This window comes from Schistocerca piceifrons, chromosome 1, assembly GCF_021461385.2.
Source record: "Schistocerca piceifrons isolate TAMUIC-IGC-003096 chromosome 1, iqSchPice1.1, whole genome shotgun sequence".
In the NCBI taxonomy this organism is placed as follows: Eukaryota; Metazoa; Arthropoda; class Insecta; order Orthoptera; family Acrididae; genus Schistocerca; species Schistocerca piceifrons.
In genome coordinates, this window is record NC_060138.1 from 1254716692 (window position 1) to 1254740268 (window position 23577).

General features: G+C 52.6%; 4 non-coding genes across 4 annotated transcripts; all 4 read left to right on the top strand.

The window, feature by feature from the left end:
* Positions 1-18558: 18558 nt before the first annotated feature.
* Positions 18559-18677, top strand: LOC124717230. Its single transcript, XR_007005721.1, has one exon. It is a non-coding gene; the product is annotated as a 5S ribosomal RNA (ribosomal RNA).
* Positions 18678-19854: 1177 nt separating this feature from the next.
* On the top strand, positions 19855-19973 carry LOC124724940. Its single transcript, XR_007006652.1, has one exon. It is a non-coding gene; the product is annotated as a 5S ribosomal RNA (ribosomal RNA).
* Positions 19974-21249: 1276 nt separating this feature from the next.
* On the top strand, positions 21250-21368 carry LOC124726167. Its single transcript, XR_007006754.1, has one exon. It is a non-coding gene; the product is annotated as a 5S ribosomal RNA (ribosomal RNA).
* Positions 21369-22544: 1176 nt separating this feature from the next.
* LOC124727393 lies at positions 22545-22663 on the top strand. Its single transcript, XR_007007103.1, has one exon. It is a non-coding gene; the product is annotated as a 5S ribosomal RNA (ribosomal RNA).
* Positions 22664-23577: the final 914 nt, after the last annotated feature.

Below are 23577 nucleotides of genomic sequence, written 5' to 3' on the forward strand. Positions count from 1 at the left end.
GTGGCCCTCCGTCGCCGTTTTCTTGCGCTCCTCGAATCATTTCCGGGCTGTGAGCCAGTCTACACTGATGGTTCCCTGGTTGATGGTCGCACTGCCTACGCCTTTGCTCACTCTGACCATATTGAGCAACGCTCCTTGCCGGCTGGCTGCAGTATTTTTACTGCAGAGCTGGTGGCCATCTTGCGCGCTCTTGAGCACATGCGTTTCTGCTCAGGTAGGTCCGTTGTCATCTGCAGTGACTCCCTGAGCAGCCTTCAGGCCATCGACCGCTGCTATCCCTCCTCTCCTCTGGTGTCCTCCATTCAGGAGGCTGTTTCCGCCATTGCCCGTTCTGGTGGTTCAGTGGTCCTGGTTTGGACGCCCGGTCATGTTGGCATCCCAGGGAACGAACGTGTAGACAGGCTGGCCAAAGGGGCGATAGCCGCCCCAGCTTTGGAGATCGGCCTTACGGCTCGCGACCAGCAGCTGGTGTTGCGCCGTAAGGTACTTGGGATGTGGGCTGCTGAGTGGCGTGGCATGACAGCCCCGAATAAACTACGGGCTGTCAAGGGGACGACCGATGTGTGGCGTTCCTCCCTGCGGGCTTCTCGCAGGGACTCGGTAGTCCTGTGTCGGCTGCGCATCGGCCATACCTACCTGACGCACGGCCATCTGTTGCGTCAGGAGGATCCCCCCTTGTGTCAGTGTGGGTCCCGGCTGACGGTCGGCCACATTTTGCTGGAGTGTCCTCGACTGCGCACACTCCGGCAATCTTTTAATCTCCCGGGCACTTTGGCTTTGGTTTTATCCGACGATGCCTCCATGGCTGATACCGTTTTAAATTTTATTCGTGGTAGTCCGTTTTATGGTTCGATTTAGGGAGGTCCTGCGCCTTTCCCTTTCTGTGTCTATTGTCCTTGTGTCTGTTGCTGTTCTGGTGTGCTGTGAGATGGTTGACTCTTTCCCATTTTTGGTCTCGTGGTCAGTCAACCAGTCTCCGGCCATCTTCCTTTCTTCTGTTTCTTTCTGTTTCTTTCTGTTTCTTTCTGTCTGGTGTTCCTATGTCCTGTTCTTGTCTGTAGTGTTTGTTGCTGGATTTGTGTGCTTTTAGCGCCTGGGGGGACGTCTCCCCCCCCTTTGGTTTTTATCTGCTTCGTCGATTTCCGGCTCGCCTGATTTTGGAATGGGGGACTGATGACCTTCGCTGTTTAGTCCCCCTTAAACATCCAACAACCACCACCACCACCTTGTGGGTCGGAGGTTCACAGTCTGTTCACTTTACTTACCTCCTCAGGATGCGATAGACTCTGAGGCTCTCTCAGACCTTATTGGCCAACTTCCCCGCCCCTTTCTTCTTGTGGGGGACTTATATGCTTATAATGTCTTATGGGGCTCGTCGACTACTTGCCCCAGGGGTCGCATTCTGGAACGCCTCATGGTGTCTGAAGAACTGTGCATCCTCAACTCTGGTGCCCCCACTCATTTCTGTACTGCTTCTGGGTCGTCGTCAGCTATTGACCTTTCCTTTTGCTCTCCAGCACTAGCGGATTCTGCTCTATGGGAGGTTGATGCTGACCTCCATTCTAGTGACCACTTCCCCCTTTGGATTCGCCTCCTGGATGAGGCTATGGCATTTCCGGTACCGCCCCGGTGGCACCTCTGCAGGGCTGACTGGACACTTTTTAGCCACCTGGCCGTTTTGGAACACCGTGACAGCGTCCACGAATGGGTAGACCATGTTACAGCTGTGATCTCCCATGCTGCTGAATTGTCAATCCCACGGTCATCCGGTCATCCCAAGAGGCGTCGTGTCCCTTGGTGGACCCCTGAGTGCCGCTCAGCCATCCGAGCCCGCCGTGCCGCTCTGCGCCGCTTCAAGTGCCGTCCCACGGCTGACAATCTTGCAACCTTTCGGGTGGCAAGGGCTAAAGCGCGACGCGTGATTAAGGAGAGCAAACGACGGTCATGGCAATCGTTCTTGAACTCCATCTCCCGCTCCACTAGTTCTACGAAAGTATGGGAAGCCATCAGGAGGATTTCCGGGAAACTCGGCCAGCTACCCGTCACGGCCTTGCTGCATCAGGGAAGTCTCCTCACGGCGCCGAGAGACATTGCCCAGACACTGGCCATGCATTTTGCGGAATCTACCGCCACTATTAACTGTGATCCAGATTTCTGCCGCTACCGCACTGCCATCGAGAGGGGTCACTTGGACTTCCGGTCTCCTAATTCTGAGCCCCTGCGGGTTCGGGGGTAAGAATAGGCCCGCGGTATTCCTGCCTGTCGTAAGAGGCGACTAAAAGGAGTCTCAAACGTTTCGGCCTTCTGTGATGGTCCCCTCTTGGGTTTGACCTCCTTTTTTCTTCCAAATTTCCGTCGTCAGTGCGTGCCATTTGGGGAAGGACACCTTACGTGGTGTTTTTGTATTGGTCCATCATGCTCCACCATCTTGCATGTTACCTATTGTCGTGTGGGGGGGGACTACGCCCAATATCTTCTGGGTTGTCTCCTTCCCGCCTTGTGCGCACTCTTATTCTTAGCGCCTACGACGACTGTGGACCCTTTAAACACCTAAAATCCAGCACGGTAGCCAGTCCGTTGTGGTGGGGTCGTCATGTACCCTCTTGGTGGTAGCCCCTTGACCACGCAGGGATCGCACTACAGATGCCAGAGCTGTTTCCTCCCCACGCATACCAAGGAGTATGTGCCCATCTTCTCTGGGGCACGGGGACTCCGGGCAACGGGATATCGGCCAGGTACCCGTTGCTTTGGCTGGGTGGCGCCCTTGGGGAGAGCCCTCGTTCGGAGTAGGTGGCATCTGGGCGGATGTGGCGCAATGAAGCGCAATAAATCACACCAAGCTGGTGGTCGCACGGCCACCAGCGTCTCTAAGCGAGGTAGAGTCGACTTCGATGCTGCGCAATATGACCCTCAGACGTTCCCCTCGTTGGCTGCGCCATGGGAGGGACGCCGGTCTAGTGCCAAGCGGGAGCCTTATGTACCGCAATACCTTGTCTGCAGCAGGACTGATGGTGACTCCTTTCTTCCGACGAAGCCTATGTTTTTTGTGGAACACCTGGAGGATAAGTTTGGGGAAGTGGCAGGGTTGTCTAAAATGAGGAATGGGTCCATCCTCCTCAAGACGTCCTCCCCAGCCCAGTCACGAGCGTTGCTCTTGTGTGATAAGCTGGGTGACGTCCCTGTTACCGTCACTCCCCACAGTAGCTTAAATATGGTCCAGGGGATTATTTACCATCGTGACCTCTTGTTACAATCCGATGATGAGCTGAGAGCCGACTTGGAACGACGTGGTGTGCATTTTGTCCATCGTGTCCATCGAGGACCCAAGACAAACAGGGTGGCCACCGGTGCGTTTATCTTGGCCTTCGAGGGTGATGTCTTGCCCGAGAAGGTCAAGGTAATGGTTTACCGTTGCGACGTGAAGCCATACGTCCCTCCCCCAATGCGGTGCTTCCAGTGCTGGAAGTTTGGGCATATGTCCTCCCGTTGCCCATCCAGCGCTACATGTCGAGATTGCGGACGCCCGTCTCATCCCGATTCTCCATGTGCGCCCTCGCCTGTATGTGTCAACTGTGGGGAGCACCACTCTCCATGCTCGCCGGATTGCCCCGTTCTTCATAAGGAGCGGAAAATAATGGAATTTAAGACCCTGGACCGGCTTACTTATCGAGAGGCTAAACAGAAATATGAAAGGTTGTATCCTGCGTCTCTTCGAACATCTTATGCTGCAGCCACGTTATCGTCGCCCCCGCGAGCGACGGTTGTCGCTTCATCTGTGCCGCCTTCAGTGGGCCCTCGGGGCCCTGTATCTCTGTCTGCCCCCCTCGTGCCTGGGGGCCAGCCTTCCTCTATTGCCCCCTTAGCAGTTGGGGGCAAACCCTCTTCTGTCGCTCCCCCCACGCTTACTTCGGGAGTGACATCTGCTCCACAACTGGGAGGCTCGATTCCTCCCCCTCCTTCTCCGGCGGCGTTGCCTCCGCCGGTTCCTCTCTCGCGGAAGGGGTCCCCCGGGGCTCTCCCTTCCTCCGTTTCTTCTTCTTCCCAGCCAGATGTCAGCCAGTGGCTGAAGGTTCCGCCACCTGCTGATCGTAGGGCTTCTGCGTCGTCGTCAGCCTCCGACGCTCCTTCAGAGAAGCTCTCCCAGCCCTCAGACGCGAGAAGAAGGAACGGAATGTGTCCAAGAAGAAGGACGTTCCGGCGGTTTCAGCACCGCCTGCTGTCCATAGTCCTGGCTCCGGGGATGAGGTGGAGATCCTCGCCTCTGCCGCGGATCTCGCCCTCACGGACCCCTTGGGGGCCTCTCCTATGGACTCAGCTGACTCTCCCCCAGTGGCGGCAGTTGGCTCTGACGCGCTGTCTGCCTCTTAGTCGCATTCACGCCCTCCCAGTCCCTTCCTGCTTCCATTCTCCAATGGAACTGCGGCGGTTATTTCCGCCACCTGCCTGAGCTCCGGATGCTTCTGAGTGATTCCCCTGTTCTCTGCGTTGCTCTGCAGGAAACTTGGTTTCCTGCACTACGGACCCCCGCCCTTCGCGGTTATCAGGGATACTATAAGAACCGTGCTGCCTGTCGTCGAGCGTCAGGTGGGGTTTGCCTCTTTGTTCACAACTCTGTCTGTAGTTCGCCAGTACCCCTTCAGACACCTTTAGAGGCAGTTGCTGCCAGGGTTGAGCTCTCGCCGGCTATTACTGTTTGCTCTGTTTACATTCCTCCGGATGGGGAGCTCCCCCGACATGTCTTGGCTGCACTGCTGGCTCAACTCCCGCCACCTTTGCTACTTCTGGGCGATTTCAATGCCCACAACCCTCTATGGGGTGGGAATGTCTCCGATGATCGTGGTCGGGCCGTGGAGCATGTGTTGGCTCAGCTCGACCTTAGCCTCTTAAACACCGGTGCTCCCACGCATTTCAGTGTGGCCCATGGCTCGTTCTCGGCCATCGATCTCTCTATTTGCAGCCCTGGACTTGTCCCATCCCTCCACTGGCGGGTGCATCCTGACCTATGTGGTAGTGACCATTTTCCCATCTATTTGTCACTGCCCCAGTGTCATTCTTCTGGGCGCTTGCCCCGCTGGGCTTTCCACAGGGCTGACTGGCCAGCTTTTACTTCCGCTGTAACCATTGCGTCTCCCCCACAGGGTGACATTGACGAGGTGGTCCGTGTTTTAACCACGTCCATCATTTCAGCGGCCGAGGCTACCATCCCCCGTTCCTCTGGCCTCCCTCGGCGGAAGGCTGTCCCCTGGTGGTCGCCGGAGATTGCTGAGGCTATTCGCAACCGTAGGCGGGCTCTCCAGCGTCATAGGCGGCACCCGTCTCTGGAGACCCTCATCGCCTTTAAGAGGCTCCGTGCCTTCGCCCGTCGACTTATTGCACGGCGTAAGCAGGAGTGCTGGGAGAGGTACGTCTCCTCCCTGGGCTCCCGTGTCTCGTCCTCGCACGTGTGGTCCCGTATCCGGCGGATTTATGGCTCCCAGACCCCTGTGGGTGTCCCTGGGCTCTCCTTGGACGGCGCTGTCTGCACGGACGCTGCCGCCATTGCTGAACGGCTAGCCGTGCACTTTGCTCAGAGCTCTGCGACTGCATCCTATCCCCCCGCCTTTCGCTCTCTAAAGGAGCGAGCCGAGCGGACGCCGTTCTCATTCCACACGCGTCATTATGAAGCATACAATGCTCCTTTCAGCGAGAGGGAACTCCTCGCTGCCCTCGCCGATTGCCCTGATACAGCTCCAGGACCGGACTGCATCCATGCGCAGATGCTGAAGCATCTCTCCAGGGACTGCCAGAGACACATCCTCACCATCTTTAACCGCATTTGGAGCGAGGGCGTGTTCCCGTCGCAATGGCGAGAGGGTCTTATTGTCCCCATCGTGAAGCCCGGTGCGGACCCACTGGCGGTGGACAGCTATCGTCCCATTACCCTCACCAACGTTTTGTGCAAATTGCTCGAACGTATGGTGGGGCGGCGTTTGTGTTGGGTCCTTGAGTCGCGCGGTCTCCTCGCTCCTTCCCAGGGTGGCTTCCGTCGGGGCCGGTCTGCAGTGGACAATTTGGTGCGGCTGGAATCTGCTGTCCGTACGGCTTTTGCCCGACGTCAGCACCTTGTTGCTGTATTTTTCGATCTGCGGAAGGCGTATGACACCACATGGAGGCATCACATCCTCGCCACGTTGCATGGGTGGGGTCTTCGTGGTCGGCTCCCGGCTTTTCTTCAAAGCTTTTTATTGCGCCGCTCTTTCCGGGTGCAAGTCGGTGCCACCTCTAGTTCCTCTTATATACAGGAAAATGGGGTCCCGCAGGGCTCAGTGTTGAGCGTCTCGTTATTTCTAGTGGCCATTAATGGTCTGGCTGCAGCAGTGGGGTCGTCGGTGTCTCCTTCTTTGTATGCCGACGACTTCTGCATCTCATTTCGCTCCACGACTACGGGAGTCGCCGAACGCAGGTTGCAAGTCGCCGTTCGCAAGGCAGCATCATGGGCTCTGGCTCATGGTTTTCAGTTCTCTGCTGCCAAGACTCGGGTTATGCACTTCTGCAGGCGTCGGACGGTCCACCCTCATCCTGACCTTTACCTCGACGGCCACCTGCTTGAAGTGGTGGACACTTGCCGCTTCTTGGGACTCGTGTTTGATGCCCGGCTCACATGGGCTCCTCACGTTACTCAGCTGAAGCAAAAATGCTGGCGGCACCTCAACGCCCTCCGCTGCCTTAGCCACACGTCTTGGGGTGCAGATCGCTGCACGCTACTGCAATTGTACAGAGCCCTTGTGCAGTCCCGGCTTGATTATGGGAGCCTGGCCTATGGGTCTGCGTCACCCTCAGTGTTGAAGTTGTTAGACCCCGTACATCACTGTGGGGTTAGGCTTGCCACTGGCGCTTTTCGCACCAGCCCCGTGGATAGTCTACTGGTGGAGGCCGGGGTTCCCCCACTGCGGATTCGCCGCCATCGTCTGCTTGTCGACTATGCTGTCCACGTTCATTGCTCGCCAGATCATCCCAATCGTCGCCTGCTTTTCCCTGCTATGGTCCTCCATCTGCCCGAACGGCGCCCTAGGTCTGGGCTTTCCATGGCTGTCCGTGTCCAGTCCCTGCTGTCAGAACTGGGGTCATTCCCTCTTCTGCCTCCCTTCCGGGTCCGTACACCTACGCCTCCCTGGTGTTTGTCCCGGCCGTCCGTCCGTCTGGACTTGGCACAGGGACCCAAGGACTCGGTTCCGCCTGTGGCCCTCCGTCGCCGTTTTCTTGCTCTCCTCGCCTCATTTTCGGACTGTGAGACTGTCTACACTGATGGTTCCCTGGTTGATGGTCGCACTGCCTACTCTTTTGCTCATGCTGCTCATGTTGAGCAGCGCTCCTTGCCGGCTGGCTGCAGTATTTTTACTGCAGAGCTGGTGGCCATATTGCGCGATCTTGACCATATGCGTTTCTGCTCAGGTAGGTCCGTCGTGATCTGCAGTGACGCCCTGAGCAGCCTTCAGGTCATCGACCGCTGCTATCCCTCCTCTCCTCTGGTGTCCTCCATTCAGGAGACTGTTTCCGCCATTGCCCGTTCTGGTCGTTCGGTGGTCCTGGTTTGGACGCCCGGTCATGTTGGCATCCCAGGGAACGAACGTGTAGACAGGCTGGCCAAAGGGGCGATCGACGCCCCGGCTTTGGAGATCGGCCTTACGGCTCGCGACCAGCAGATGGTGTTGCGCCGTAAGCTGATTGGGATGTGGGCTGCTGAGTGGCGTGGCATGACAGCCCCGAATAAACTGCGGGCTGTCAAGGAGACGACCGCCGTGTGGCGTTCCTCCCTGCGGGCTTCTCGCAGGGACTCGGTAGTCCTGTGTCGGCTGCGCATCGGCCATACGTACCTGACGCACGGCCATCTCTTGCGTCAGGAGGATCCCCCCCTGTGTCAGTGTGGGTCCCGGCTGACGGTCGGCCACATTTTGCTGGAGTGTCCTCGACTGCGCACACTCCGGCAATCTTTTAATCTCCCGGGCACTTTGGCTCTGGTTTTATCTGACGATGCCTCCAGGGCTGATGACGTTTTAAATTTTATCCGTGGTAGTACGTTTTATGGTTCGATTTAGGGAGGTCCTGCACCTTTCCCTTTCTGTGTCTTTTGTCCTTGTGTCTGTTGCTGTTCTGGTGTGCCGTGAGATGGTTGACTCTTTCCCATTTTTGTTCTCGTGGTCAGTCAACCAGTCTCCGGCCATCTTCCTTTCTTCTGTTTCTTTCTGTCTGGTGTTCCTCTGTCCTGTTCTTGTCTGTAGTGTTTGTTGCTGCATTTGTGTGCTTTTAGCGCCTGGGGGGACGTCTCCTCCCCCTTTGGTTTTTATCTGCTTCGTAGATTTTCGGCTCGCCTGATTTTGGAATGGGGGACTGATGACCTTCGCTGTTTAGTCCCCCTTAAACATCCAACAACCACAACCACCACCATCCTAATTCTGAACCCTACAACTGCCCCTTCACAATGTGGGAACTGGATTCGGCGCTGTCTGTGGCTCATGATACTGCGCCTGGTCATGATCAAATCCGGTATAGCATGCTGCGGCACTTGTTACTGCCTTCCAAGGAAGTTCTCCTGAATTGTTTTAATATGATATGGTTATCCGGCACGTACCCTGACTCGTGGAGGGAAGCGATTTTGATACCCTTCCTCAAACCAGGGAAGGACCGAACGCATCCCAGTAGTTATCGAAGTATCGCCTTGACGAGCTGTGTCGGGAAGACGTTGGAACGCATGGTCAATCGTCGCCTGGTTTGGCTGCTCGAGACCAGGCAGCTCCTTAGCCCCTCTCAGTGTGGCTTTCGGAGATGGCGTTCCACTATAGACAACTTGACCCTGCTTGAGGCGGCCATCCAGCAGGCTTTCCTGCGTAACCAGCATTGTCTAGGTGTATTCTTTGACATTCATAAGGCGTATGACACTACTTGGCGCCGCCATATCCTCAATCAACTCCATGAGTGGGGCTTTCGTGGCCGTCTCCCCATCTTCATTCGGTCCTTTCTTTCCCACCGCCTCTTTCGCTATAGGGTTGGTAATGTGCTATCTGATTTGTATGTGCAGGAGAATGGTGTTCCTCAGGGAAGCGTTTTAAGTGTCACCCTCTTTGCCGTCGCCATTAACAGTATCACGTCCACTATCCGGAGTCCTGCCCAATGCTCCTTGTTTGTGGACGATTTTGCAGTTTTCTGTACTTCCTCCAGTCTTGTCACTGCTAGTCGGCAGTTGCAGCTTACGATACAGCGATTAGAGGCATGGACTGTGAAGACGGGTTTTACCTTTTCTGCCGACAAATGTGTGTGTGTTCATTTTAATCGTTCTCGACGTCTTTTTACCTCCCCTGAATTGCGTCTGAGGGACACCATTCTTCCTTTTAGCGACACTGTGCGGTTCCTGGGCCTCACTTTTGATTCCAAACTGTCGTGGTTGCCTCACCTTAAAGACCTCAAGGTGCGGGCCCTGAAGGCACTGAATATTTTGAAGTGTCTGAGCCATCGGTCCTGGGGAGCAGATCGGGCACGTCTGCTGCAGTTTTATAGGGCTTTCGTCCGATCGCGTCTTGACTATGGTTGCACCGTGTATGGGTCAGCAAGGCCTTCGTATCTGAAGATACTTGACGCAGTACACCATGAGGGTATCAGGCTGGCCACTGGTGCCTTCCGTACCAGTCCCATCCCCAACCTGTGTGCTGAGGCAGGGGAACCGCCGCTCGCCATCCGGCGGCAACTCCTCATGGTGCGTCGGGTGTGTCAATTTCTTGCCCGTCCTACCTCCCCTGCGTACCCTACCGTTGCCCGACCGCCTATGGAACGTCTCTTTTCCAGTCGTCCCAGGGCAACGAGACCATTTGGGATTCGTGCCAAGCATTTGCTTGAGTCCCTTGGTGTGGAACGTGTGGCCCCCAACGAGAAGGTTTTACTCGCCTGCCTCCCTGGTTGCTCCAGAGGCCCAGCGTCCTTTTAGACTTGTCGGAGTACCGGAGGAGCTGCACTCCTGCGTTTGTTTTTACCGCCTTATTTTATGATATTTTAAACCAGCATCCCGACCATGTACCAGTATTTACAGATGGCTCTAAACAGGGGGACTCTGTTGGTTGTGCTGTTGTTTTCCCCGATCGAGTCGTCAAGTTACGGCTTCCTGCGGCGTTTACCATCTTTGATGCCGAATTGTTTGCGATCTTGCGGGCATTGGAGCAGATGAGATGTGTTCCCAGTCGTAAGTTCCTCATCTGTTCTGACTCCCTGAGTGCCCTTCAGACCATGCAACACTTGTACCCAGCGGATACGGTCGTCCAGAACATCCATGATGCCCTACTCCACCTGCAGCGGCAGGGGAAGGAGGTTTCCTTCTGCTGGGTGCCGGGGCACGTGGGTATTAGGGGAAACGAGCTGGCGGATGTGGCTGCCAAAGATGCATGTTCCCTCCCTGACGTTGTTGAATGTGCCGTCCCCCTCCATGCTGTTACCTCCCTCCTGCGTTTTCGCGTTATGCGTCAGTGGGAAGAGGAGTGGCTGGCAGTCGGTGAAAATAAGCTGCGTCTGGTCAAGGCCACCACGCGGCCATGGCGTACGTCCTACCAGTCATGCAGGCGGGATGAAGTTCTCCTCACTCGCCTCCGCATCGGGCACAGTCCCTTCACACATGGTTTTTTACTCCGGCGGGAGGATCCCCCAATCTGCAGTGCTTGTGGCGTCCAGATTACTGTCCGCCACATTTTACTTGACTGTCTTTTATTCTCTGACCAGAGGGCGGTGGTTTCTTTGCCACCGGATTTGCCCTCTATTTTGAAAGATGACGCAACGTCTGTGTTTAAGGTTTTACGGTTTTGTGTCCTGTCCAATTTGTTGCCACGGCTTTTAGGGAGAGGTTTTTAATGTGCTGCTGGATGACTGGCTCACCCAGATTTTAGGTAAGAGGTCCGCCAGTCACGAATACCTCCTTGTTTCCCTTCGGTTTCTGTCCTCCCTTCCTTGTGTTTCCTTTCCTTTTTTAGTGCACACCTTCTCCTCTTGTTTTGCCTCTGTACGTGAGGATTTGGAACTGCGTCAGATCTGTGTCTTTTCGCTGTTCCCCTTGTTCGCTGTTCGTCTTAGTCCCTTCACTGCATGTGTTCCTGTTTTTATGCGTTTGGGCGCTGATGACCTCGCTGTTTAGCGCCCGTAAACCTCAAACACACACACACACACACACACACACACACACACACACACACACACACACACACACGGCTGAACGACACCGATCGCGCTTTGCTGACGGAGGCTCTGTCAGAGAATGAAGTGAGAGCCGTCCTCAAAACCTGCGCCAACGGCAAAGCTCCAGGAGCGGACGGATTACCGTCAGAATTCTACGCCACCTGCTGGGACAAGGTAGGTGGAATAATAACTGAAACTGTCAACGAAATTCTGGACGGGAAGGAGATACCACCTCCGTTCCTGGAAGGGACCATCACGCTGATACCGAAAACTAGGCGCCAAAAACGCTATCAGACTTCCGCCCAATTACCCTCCTAAATGCGGACTACAAGCTAGTAGCAAATTGAGTCGCGGAAAATATTAAGCTCGCCCTCAAAAAAGCAATCAGCCCATGGCAGACATGTGCAGTGTTAGGCAGAAACATCTTCGACGCCGTCTGCACGTACAGAGACGTTATAGCCCACGCCGCATCTAACAGAGCGACTGCAGCGATCATCTCTGTAGACTTCCAAAAGGCCTTCGACAGGATCGGTCACCGGTACCTGCTGAAGACCTTGGCAAGACTGGGTTTTGGCTCCGAATTCGCTCAAGTCATCAAAAACATGTTAACAAATGCCACGTCAAGAGTTACTGTAAATGGCTGGACATCTGCGCCGATGAAATTGGGGAAATCTGTGAGGCAAGGGTGCCCACTGTCGATGGCACTATTCACAGTAGCCCTCGACCCAGTCCTCAGGAAACTCGCTGCCTCCGTCAACGGCTACAAGCTGCAAGATATAAAAGTGACATCTATGGCATATGCCGATGACTTGAGCATTTTCGTGGACGGTAAAGAGGATATCGACAAAGTCCTCCGAATAATAGAGTCTTTTGGGAAGGTATCTGGGGCGAAAACCAACCCCAAAAAAACTGTGCTCCTCCCGATAGGAAACGTGAAACTGAGAGAGGCCAGACCATGGTACCAGGTGACCGACAGATATAAGGTGCTAGGTGTTCAGCTGCAGGCCTGCCCACTCAAAATGGCCGCAGAAAACTGGCGGATCATCCTGAACACCACCAGATGGCTGGTCAGGACACACGCCAACAGAAACCTAACGCTGGATCAGAAAACGCAGCTGATCAACGAAACGATCCTGGCGAAGGCTTGGTACATGGCACAAGTCATAAACGTACCAACAGAAATAGGGAAGTCTATAAGAAGCGCTGTATACTACCTGCTGTGGAGGCGGGAAATTCTCAAAGTGTCGCAAGCCACCAGCACTCTGCCTAGAGAAGGAGGAGGACTGGGCATGATAGATGTCACGACAAAATGCGCTGCACTGTTGCTCCATTGAGCTCTACAAATGAAGGACAGAAGTGTAGACTGTACCACGTCTTCTCTACCGAAGGAACGCAGGCCAGATTCCGGGGAAGCGCCGGTAGACGTCAGTAGAATGCCCTTCAAGATGCGCTACTTGAAGCAAATAATAATGGACAGTAGTTACATCACATCCACCCTAGCAGTCAAGGAAATGAGAACTGCAGCGAAAATCTACCGCGCACTGAGAGGCAAACAACGCAGAAGCAGGACAGAGACGAATCTTCCAGACCACGACTGGCCACAAGTCTGGAAGAATCTCTCTGAGAAAGCCATACCTCCAGAAGATAGAGACCCGTGGTACAAAGTCGTACACAACAAGATACCGACGAACGAGCGCCTAGCGCGCATTGGCATGCGCGAGTCGCCGCACTGCGAAGTGTGCAACGAGATCGACACCGCGGAACACCGCTTCACATGTCCGACAAGTCAGGCGATATGGGAGACATGCAGGAAAATGGTGGCGCTCATGAACAGGGCGGACCACCGAACTATAGAAGCCACAGCCCTCACCATCCCGGCTGCAAAATGTTTTCCACGTCCCAAACGCGTCGCGACCATGTGGACGTTCGCGATGACAGCGCACGCCATAATCGCGAAAAAACAAACGGACGGAGTGCAGTTCCTCACCGATCTCTGGGAGGAACACAAGCGAGCCAAGCGGAAAAACAACTACCGGCAGACGTTCCAGAACTACCTACAGATAGCGCTGGACGCCGCCTTCAAGGACTCCCTCCGTCCCCACACGCCGCGACCGCCGCCGCCGCCGCCGCCGCCGCCACACCACGCCCCCCCCCCCCCCCCAGTCGTCCACGCCTCCGTCGTCGCCGATGCAGACCCTCCAACGCCCCCAAAGTGTTGTGTGTTAAAAGTGCGTGCGGTGTAAATTTGTGCAGTGCAATCACAGTGTCCGCAACACAAAAAAAAAGTGTATATATTAGATGAGTGCTACGGCTACACACATAGCGCATATCCAGGTAGCGTTCATACAAATGTGCGAAACATCATTCGCTACGCCAAAGATGACAATGTGAGTAGACTAGATAGAAATTGCAGAGAGTTGTTTCTTTTGTTAATCATGTTAAGCTTACGTAGAATATATTTGTCCACTTATAGAGTTTTTCCTTAATTATGTCTCAAATGTGTTCCATATCGCCCTCTCACTATAATTCTCTCTCTCTCTCTGTCTCTCGGTCTCTCTCTCTATCCCGCTCTCGCTCTCTTCCTCTCAACCACAATCCCGTGGACACCTTCGCTATATAAATATATAATATTCATTCATACATATTTGTCATTGTCCTTTGCCTCCTAGATGTAAGCCTTAGCCAGTAAGACAACTCTAATAATAGTTATGTCGGGGAATGAAGACTCCTACGCCATCTGTTGGTGTTCTGTTAAGTCTGTACATTGTGCTGCCCTCTGCAGCGGATATATTTCTACGATAACTGTAAAATGGACGTGTGAGAATAAAGGTGTGTGTGAGCAGAAGTTTTACTGTGTCCTTGATTTCACTAGTGTGTAGCAACATTTTGGTGCCGAAACCCGGGAGAACATGAAGAGATAGAGTGCTACTACACATTAAAGAGGACTCGACGCCGGCGGAGAAGGTTTTGAGCGACTTCAATCTCAAAATCCGGTCACGTCACGCCACGTTCAGCTCACACAGATAAGTTGCGGCATTGCTCTGAAACTGTAGCAAAGGACACTGCGGGGCGATTGATTTGTATGTGATGTTACTTGGTGCATGTTTGTTGGTGGCAGAGCAATAGAGGGCAGTTGGCGTATTATTTGCAAAGCACAAAGGGGACTTGCTGAAGTATTGGTGGACTGCAGCGCCATCTGTTAGCAACAGCGACCACTACTAAAGGTCGCGGAAGTTGAATACTGCACGGCCGCGCCATCTCTTGAGAACTACAAACATCACTAGGGGCTGCTAACGGTTCACACTCCAGGACAGCGCCATCCCTTAGCGATAGCATCCAACTGACGGGGTGTCTTGTTGAACACCTACTCCCAGGTTGTGGAAGCTTAATACAAAACATCTTGCCGCGAGAGACTTCCGCTCGAAAATGCAATCTGTATGGCAGCTTTGCCTGCAGAAAGAGAAAAACTACAGTCAGCACTAGAGTGGTGGACTTTCTACGCAAAGCCGCAAATTAGGATGATTGCTCAATGTTATAGCCAGGAGGTATCCTTCTGGACGCAGCGCACAACAGAATTTTACCAACAATGCCTCAAAGACGCGTTAAACGCCCCCGTCGGACCAAATGAAAATCTCCGCCTCCGCTTAAACCGTATTAAAGCAAAGATTCTCCGTATACATAACGAAAAGGCGAAAGGAATTTTGGTCCGAAGTCGCGCCTTGTGCGCTCTGGACGACGAAGAACCGTCGTCCTATCATCTCGCGCGTGAAAAAACACGGGCAAGGCGTAAACACGTAGAATCGATAACGACTGCGTCAGGCGAGCGCCTTACGCGGAAAACAGACATTCTCCAACATATTACAGCCCACTACACGGACTTATTTCGAGACGTTGCGACAGACGACGTAGCGCTAAATTATTTGTTATGCGACCTGCAGACTGACATTTCGAACGCAGACCGAGAACAGTTGATAGCAGAGATGACAGTACAGAACACAAAACCTATTGTACAATCGTGCTCTAAAGGAAAGTCGCCGGGACCTGATGGCCTGCCAACCGAATTCTATCAGGCCTACTGGGACATCTTTGGGCAAAAACTCACCGACATAGTAAATGAAGTAATTCGTGGCACCGATATTCCCGCAAAATTTCTGGAAGGTCGAGTTGTGCTCGTCCCAAAAACGCAACATACATGTCGTGTCCAAGATTTCCGGCCCATCACGTTACTCAATACTGACTACAAAATAGTTGCAAGGTGCCTTGCAGCGAAGATGAAGCCAGTCATGAACAAAGCTATCAGCTCTTACCAAACGTGCGGAGTAACACACCACAATATTTTCCACGCAGCGTCCTTATACCGAGACATAGTAGCTCACACGGCAGTCCATAAATTATCGACAGCTATTCTATCCATTGACTTTGCGAACGCTTTCGATCGCATAAGCCACAAATACTTGCTACAGGTCATGACAAAAATGGGATTCGGCCGAGAATTTATCAAAATTATCGAAAATATTCTGACGGGAGCAAGATCAATAGTCACATTAAACGGATGGCAAACTAAACCGATCCCTATTTGCCGCTCTGTCAGGCAAGGATGTCCGCTGTCAATGTTCTTCTTCGTGATCGCCATAGACCCGCTTCTCAGAACAATAGGCAGGACGTCAAAAAGTGTACAAATACACAATGCTTCCTTTAAATGTGTGGCATACGCAGATGACGTAGGCGCTTTCATTGACCACACAGCAGACATAGACTCGATACGCGCCTCCCTTCATCAGTATGAAAGTGCGTCTGGAGCAGCGATAAATACTAATAAAACTGTTCTACTTCCACTGGGTCTGCTAGCCACCGATACTGTCCGCCCATGGTACAGAATAGTGAGAGACCATCAAGTATTGGGTCTAGACATAACTGCGTGCCCACAGCATATGCAAGCACGAAATTGGAGAAGAATTCTAAACTCCATTAAAGGCCTCTGCAAATGCCACGCAACCCGGCACCTTAACTTGCACCAGAAAGTCAAACTAATCAACTCCTTTATTCTCTCCAAGGCGTGGTATATGGCGCAGCTGCTTAGCGTGCCAAAACAAATAGGACGCGCTATATCTCAGGCAGTATACTGGTTACTCTGGCGCCATGAAATTTTTAAAGTGCGAGCAGCAGTTTGTGTCTTGGACCCGTCACATGGAGGACTCGGGCTAGTAGACTTCAGTCGCAAATGTGCAGCGTTGCTCGTCAACCGCACCGCTGAAATGCAGGCCGGCTTTCCCGATGGATCGACAGCATCCCTGCTAGAAATCTATCGGCCAGAATCTGAAAGCGCCCCAGTATCGGTGGCCAACATCCCTTACCGTATGTCCTTTGTACGAGACTATATTCTAAATAAAAGCTACGTCCTCCGCACGGCCACGAATCCACACAGGACAGCACGGCAACTCTATATTGAATTGATGGGACAACCACCCCTTAGTAAATTGGAAGTCCGCTTACCTACTGTTAACTGGAAGCAAGTGTGGTCAAATGTTAATAGCAGTATTCTGCCGTCCGATGTGTCTGCCTTGTGGTACAAACTAGTCAACAACACACTGCCCACCAATCAGCGTCTGGCCGATATTCAGCTTCTTGCCTCCCCCAACTGTAGCAGATGTGGCATGCCTGACACCAGAGAACACCGCCTGCAATGTCAATCTGTTTCCGATGTGTGGAGGACTTGCCAGGTAATGGTGGCTCTCATTACGCGAACTACTCCGGCGCACGTCTCAGTTGATAGTGTCATTGTACCTGATTTCAAATATTTCCCGCGGCCAAAACACAATACTGCTGTGTGGTTGTTGGGCCACACTGTTTACGCCGTTATTGACCGGCAAATTCACGATGGGCTCACCTTTTTGACTCATATTTGGGACCAATATTGTAAGATCAAAAATAGTAATAAACACAAAGAATATTTTGCTAATTTCTTATCATCTGCATTGCATCATGCGTATGCGAAACAACTGTAAGATGATTCTGAGCCCCTTTTATTTGTATCAATGGTCTTTCAGTCTCGCAATTGAGCTTTGATGATAAAAAAAAAAAAAAAAAAAAAATACACCGGTTCTCGTCCGATCACCGAAGTTAAGCAACATCGGGCCCGGTTAGTACTTGGATGGGTGACCGCCTGGGAACACCGGGTGCTGTTGGCTCTATCTCATTTTTTTCATTTTTACGTCGCTGCACCTGCCAGTCCTCTTTTCATACTAACTTTCAGGTGTTGACAAAGATGCTTCCACAAGCATTTTAAACCACTGTATCAGACGTAAGATACGAAATTGCAGTAATGGACTCAGTTTGAGCAAGAATGCGCGAAAGAAGATTGCTAGAACGCCTCGGAAATAACAACACACTACGAATCGACAGATGAGTTTTGAAATACGTCAGGGCCTACTGTTTTGTAGCGGTGCTAAATTCCGCAAAGTAAATAAACAGAAACAAACAAACAAAAAAGAAGAAGAAGAAGAAGAAGAAAAATCTTCTGTTCTCGTCCGATCACCGAAGTGAAGCAGCAACGTTAGTACTCGGAAGGGTGAGCGCCTGGGAACTCTGGCTGTGTTCATTTTTCGCTTTTTAGTCGCTACTCCTGCCAGCCCTCTTTCCATACCACCTTTCTGTTGTGACAAAGAGACTTCCTTAAGCATTTTAAACGGCCGTAAGAAACGAAACTGCAGCAACTAACTCAGTTTGAAGGAGAATGTGCTAACCAAGTTTGCCAGGAGGTCTTTGAAAACGACAAAACAGTACGAATCGGGCGGTATGCTCCGAAATACGATAGCGCCTATCGTTCTGCAGCGGCGTACAGCTCCAAATTCGATTTGTAATCATAAATTGATTCATTTGTCCTCCCGCAGACGTTTCTCGCGCTTGTGCTGTCAAATGGACCGCGACCCGAGCGGCAGCGAGCGGCAGTCGAGCAAAGTCGGGACAAGTCGGGACGGAAGGGGAGGCGACACGACAGGCGAGAATGCACCGCGCAAATTACGCAAATATCTGGAAGCGCGGCGCGCGTCAGGCAGGTGAGAAAGCTTCCGTCGGTCCAGCAGGACACCGCGCGCAAGCCCCGCGCCGGATGACAGGAACAAGGTGCGTCGCCAGCCAGTGTCGGAGGCCGCACGCACCAAACGAATGACAGGCGGTGCATCCAGCAGCTGTGTTGTGCGCCTCACCTTGGTTCGGCAGTCGCCTATGAGACGCCGAGGCGAGCGCGCACTCCGCGCCACCTTCGAGGTGGAAAGACATGCTTTGCGTCAAATGTGCCACGGAAAGCGGCGATTGCGTGTGTTGGGAGAAGAGGCGAACGCTTCTTCTGTGGCGCGGCTACAGTATAAGGACGCCAACGGCCATACCATGTTGAATACACCGGTTCTCGTCCGATCACCGAAGTTAAGCAACATCGGGCCCGGTTAGTACTTGGATGGGTGACCGCCTGGGAACACCGGGTGCTGTTGGCTCTATCTCATTTTTTTCATTTTTACGTCGCTGCACCTGCCAGTCCTCTTTTCATACTAACTTTCAGGTGTTGACAAAGATGCTTCCACAAGCATTTTAAACCACTGTATCAGACGTAAGATACGAAATTGCAGTAATGGACTCAGTTTGAGCAAGAATGCGCGAAAGAAGATTGCTAGAACGCCTCGGAAATAACAACACACTACGAATCGACAGATGAGTTTTGAAATACGTCAGGGCCTACTGTTTTGTAGCGGTGCTAAATTCCGCAAAGTAAATAAACAGAAACAAACAAACAAAAAAGAAGAAGAAGAAGAAAAATCTTCTGTTCTCGTCCGATCACCGAAGTGAAGCAGCAACGTTAGTACTCGGAAGGGTGAGCGCCTGGGAACTCTGGCTGTGTTCATTTTTCGCTTTTTAGTCGCTACTCCTGCCAGCCCTCTTTCCATACCACCTTTCTGTTGTGACAAAGAGACTTCCTTAAGCATTTTAAACGGCCGTAAGAAACGAAACTGCAGCAACTAACTCAGTTTGAAGGAGAATGTGCTAACCAAGTTTGCCAGGAGGTCTTTGAAAACGACAAAACAGTACGAATCGGGCGGTATGCTCCGAAATACGATAGCGCCTATCGTTCTGCAGCGGCGTACAGCTCCAAATTCGATTTGTAATCATAAATTGATTCATTTGTCCTCCCGCAGACGTTTCTCGCGCTTGTGCTGTCAAATGGACCGCGACCCGAGCGGCAGCGAGCGGCAGTCGAGCAAAGTCGGGACAAGTCGGGACGGAAGGGGAGGCGACACGACAGGCGAGAATGCACCGCGCAAATTACGCAAATATCTGGAAGCGCGGCGCGCGTCAGGCAGGTGAGAAAGCTTCCGTCGGTCCAGCAGGACACCGCGCGCAAGCCCCGCGCCGGATGACAGGAACAAGGTGCGTCGCCAGCCAGTGTCGGAGGCCGCACGCACCAAACGAATGACAGGCGGTGCATCCAGCAGCTGTGTTGTGCGCCTCACCTTGGTTCGGCAGTCGCCTATGAGACGCCGAGGCGAGCGCGCACTCCGCGCCACCTTCGAGGTGGAAAGACATGCTTTGCGTCAAATGTGCCACGGAAAGCGGCGATTGCGTGTGTTGGGAGAAGAGGCGAACGCTTCTTCTGTGGCGCGGCTACAGTATAAGGACGCCAACGGCCATACCATGTTGAATACACCGGTTCTCGTCCGATCACCGAAGTTAAGCAACATCGGGCCCGGTTAGTACTTGGATGGGTGACCGCCTGGGAACACCGGGTGCTGTTGGCTCCCTTTCATTTACCTTTTTTTTTTATACCGCCCTCTTTCCATACCACCGTTCAAAAAAAGAAAAAAAAAAAAAAAAAAAAAAAAAAGGTGCTGTTGGCTCTATCTCATTTTTTTCATTTTTACGTCGCTGCACCTGCCAGTCCTCTTTTCATACTAACTTTCAGGTGTTGACAAAGATGCTTCCACAAGCATTTTAAACCACTGTATCAGACGTAAGATACGAAATTGCAGTAATGGACTCAGTTTGAGCAAGAATGCGCGAAAGAAGATTGCTAGAACGCCTCGGAAATAACAACACACTACGAATCGACAGATGAGTTTTGAAATACGTCAGGGCCTACTGTTTTGTAGCGGTGCTAAATTCCGCAAAGTAAATAAACAGAAACAAACAAACAAAAAAGAAGAAGAAGAAGAAAAATCTTCTGTTCTCGTCCGATCACCGAAGTGAAGCAGCAACGTTAGTACTCGGAAGGGTGAGCGCCTGGGAACTCTGGCTGTGTTCATTTTTCGCTTTTTAGTCGCTACTCCTGCCAGCCCTCTTTCCATACCACCTTTCTGTTGTGACAAAGAGACTTCCTTAAGCATTTTAAACGGCCGTAAGAAACGAAACTGCAGCAACTAACTCAGTTTGAAGGAGAATGTGCTAACCAAGTTTGCCAGGAGGTCTTTGAAAACGACAAAACAGTACGAATCGGGCGGTATGCTCCGAAATACGATAGCGCCTATCGTTCTGCAGCGGCGTACAGCTCCAAATTCGATTTGTAATCATAAATTGATTCATTTGTCCTCCCGCAGACGTTTCTCGCGCTTGTGCTGTCAAATGGACCGCGACCCGAGCGGCAGCGAGCGGCAGTCGAGCAAAGTCGGGACAAGTCGGGACGGAAGGGGAGGCGACACGACAGGCGAGAATGCACCGCGCAAATTACGCAAATATCTGGAAGCGCGGCGCGCGTCAGGCAGGTGAGAAAGCTTCCGTCGGTCCAGCAGGACACCGCGCGCAAGCCCCGCGCCGGATGACAGGAACAAGGTGCGTCGCCAGCCAGTGTCGGAGGCCGCACGCACCAAACGAATGACAGGCGGTGCATCCAGCAGCTGTGTTGTGCGCCTCACCTTGGTTCGGCAGTCGCCTATGAGACGCCGAGGCGAGCGCGCACTCCGCGCCACCTTCGAGGTGGAAAGACATGCTTTGCGTCAAATGTGCCACGGAAAGCGGCGATTGCGTGTGTTGGGAGAAGAGGCGAACGCTTCTTCTGTGGCGCGGCTACAGTATAAGGACGCCAACGGCCATACCATGTTGAATACACCGGTTCTCGTCCGATCACCGAAGTTAAGCAACATCGGGCCCGGTTAGTACTTGGATGGGTGACCGCCTGGGAACACCGGGTGCTGTTGGCTCTATCTCATTTTTTTCATTTTTACGTCGCTGCACCTGCCAGTCCTCTTTTCATACTAACTTTCAGGTGTTGACAAAGATGCTTCCACAAGCATTTTAAACCACTGTATCAGACGTAAGATACGAAATTGCAGTAATGGACTCAGTTTGAGCAAGAATGCGCGAAAGAAGATTGCTAGAACGCCTCGGAAATAACAACACACTACGAATCGACAGATGAGTTTTGAAATACGTCAGGGCCTACTGTTTTGTAGCGGTGCTAAATTCCGCAAAGTAAATAAACAGAAACAAACAAACAAAAAAGAAGAAGAAGAAGAAAAATCTTCTGTTCTCGTCCGATCACCGAAGTGAAGCAGCAACGTTAGTACTCGGAAGGGTGAGCGCCTGGGAACTCTGGCTGTGTTCATTTTTCGCTTTTTAGTCGCTACTCCTGCCAGCCCTCTTTCCATACCACCTTTCTGTTGTGACAAAGAGACTTCCTTAAGCATTTTAAACGGCCGTAAGAAACGAAACTGCAGCAACTAACTCAGTTTGAAGGAGAATGTGCTAACCAAGTTTGCCAGGAGGTCTTTGAAAACGACAAAACAGTACGAATCGGGCGGTATGCTCCGAAATACGATAGCGCCTATCGTTCTGCAGCGGCGTACAGCTCCAAATTCGATTTGTAATCATAAATTGATTCATTTGTCCTCCCGCAGACGTTTCTCGCGCTTGTGCTGTCAAATGGACCGCGACCCGAGCGGCAGCGAGCGGCAGTCGAGCAAAGTCGGGACAAGTCGGGACGGAAGGGGAGGCGACACGACAGGCGAGAATGCACCGCGCAAATTACGCAAATATCTGGAAGCGCGGCGCGCGTCACGCAGGTGAGAAAGCTTCCGTCGGTCCAGCAGGACACCGCGCGCAAGCCCCGCGCCGGATGACAGGAACAAGGTGCGTCGCCAGCCAGTGTCGGAGGCCGCACGCACCAACGAATGACAGGCGGTGCATCCAGCAGCTGTGTTGTGCGCCTCACCTTGGTTCGGCAGTCGCCTATGAGACGCCGAGGCGAGCGCGCACTCCGCGCCACCTTCGAGGTGGAAAGACATGCTTTGCGTCAAATGTGCCACGGAAAGCGGCGATTGCGTGTGTTGGGAGAAGAGGCGAACGCTTCTTCTGTGGCGCGGCTACAGTATAAGGACGCCAACGGCCATACCATGTTGAATACACCGGTTCTCGTCCGATCACCGAAGTTAAGCAACATCGGGCCCGGTTAGTACTTGGATGGGTGACCGCCTGGGAACACCGGGTGCTGTTGGCTCTATCTCATTTTTTTCATTTTTACGTCGCTGCACCTGCCAGTCCTCTTTTCATACTAACTTTCAGGTGTTGACAAAGATGCTTCCACAAGCATTTTAAACCACTGTATCAGACGTAAGATACGAAATTGCAGTAATGGACTCAGTTTGAGCAAGAATGCGCGAAAGAAGATTGCTAGAACGCCTCGGAAATAACAACACACTACGAATCGACAGATGAGTTTTGAAATACGTCAGGGCCTACTGTTTTGTAGCGGTGCTAAATTCCGCAAAGTAAATAAACAGAAACAAACAAACAAAAAAGAAGAAGAAGAAGAAGAAGAAGAAAAATCTTCTGTTCTCGTCCGATCACCGAAGTGAAGCAGCAACGTTAGTACTCGGAAGGGTGAGCGCCTGGGAACTCTGGCTGTGTTCATTTTTCGCTTTTTAGTCGCTACTCCTGCCAGCCCTCTTTCCATACCACCTTTCTGTTGTGACAAAGAGACTTCCTTAAGCATTTTAAACGGCCGTAAGAAACGAAACTGCAGCAACTAACTCAGTTTGAAGGAGAATGTGCTAACCAAGTTTGCCAGGAGGTCTTTGAAAACGACAAAACAGTACGAATCGGGCGGTATGCTCCGAAATACGATAGCGCCTATCGTTCTGCAGCGGCGTACAGCTCCAAATTCGATTTGTAATCATAAATTGATTCATTTGTCCTCCCGCAGACGTTTCTCGCGCTTGTGCTGTCAAATGGACCGCGACCCGAGCGGCAGCGAGCGGCAGTCGAGCAAAGTCGGGACAAGTCGGGACGGAAGGGGAGGCGACACGACAGGCGAGAATGCACCGCGCAAATTACGCAAATATCTGGAAGCGCGGCGCGCGTCAGGCAGGTGAGAAAGCTTCCGTCGGTCCAGCAGGACACCGCGCGCAAGCC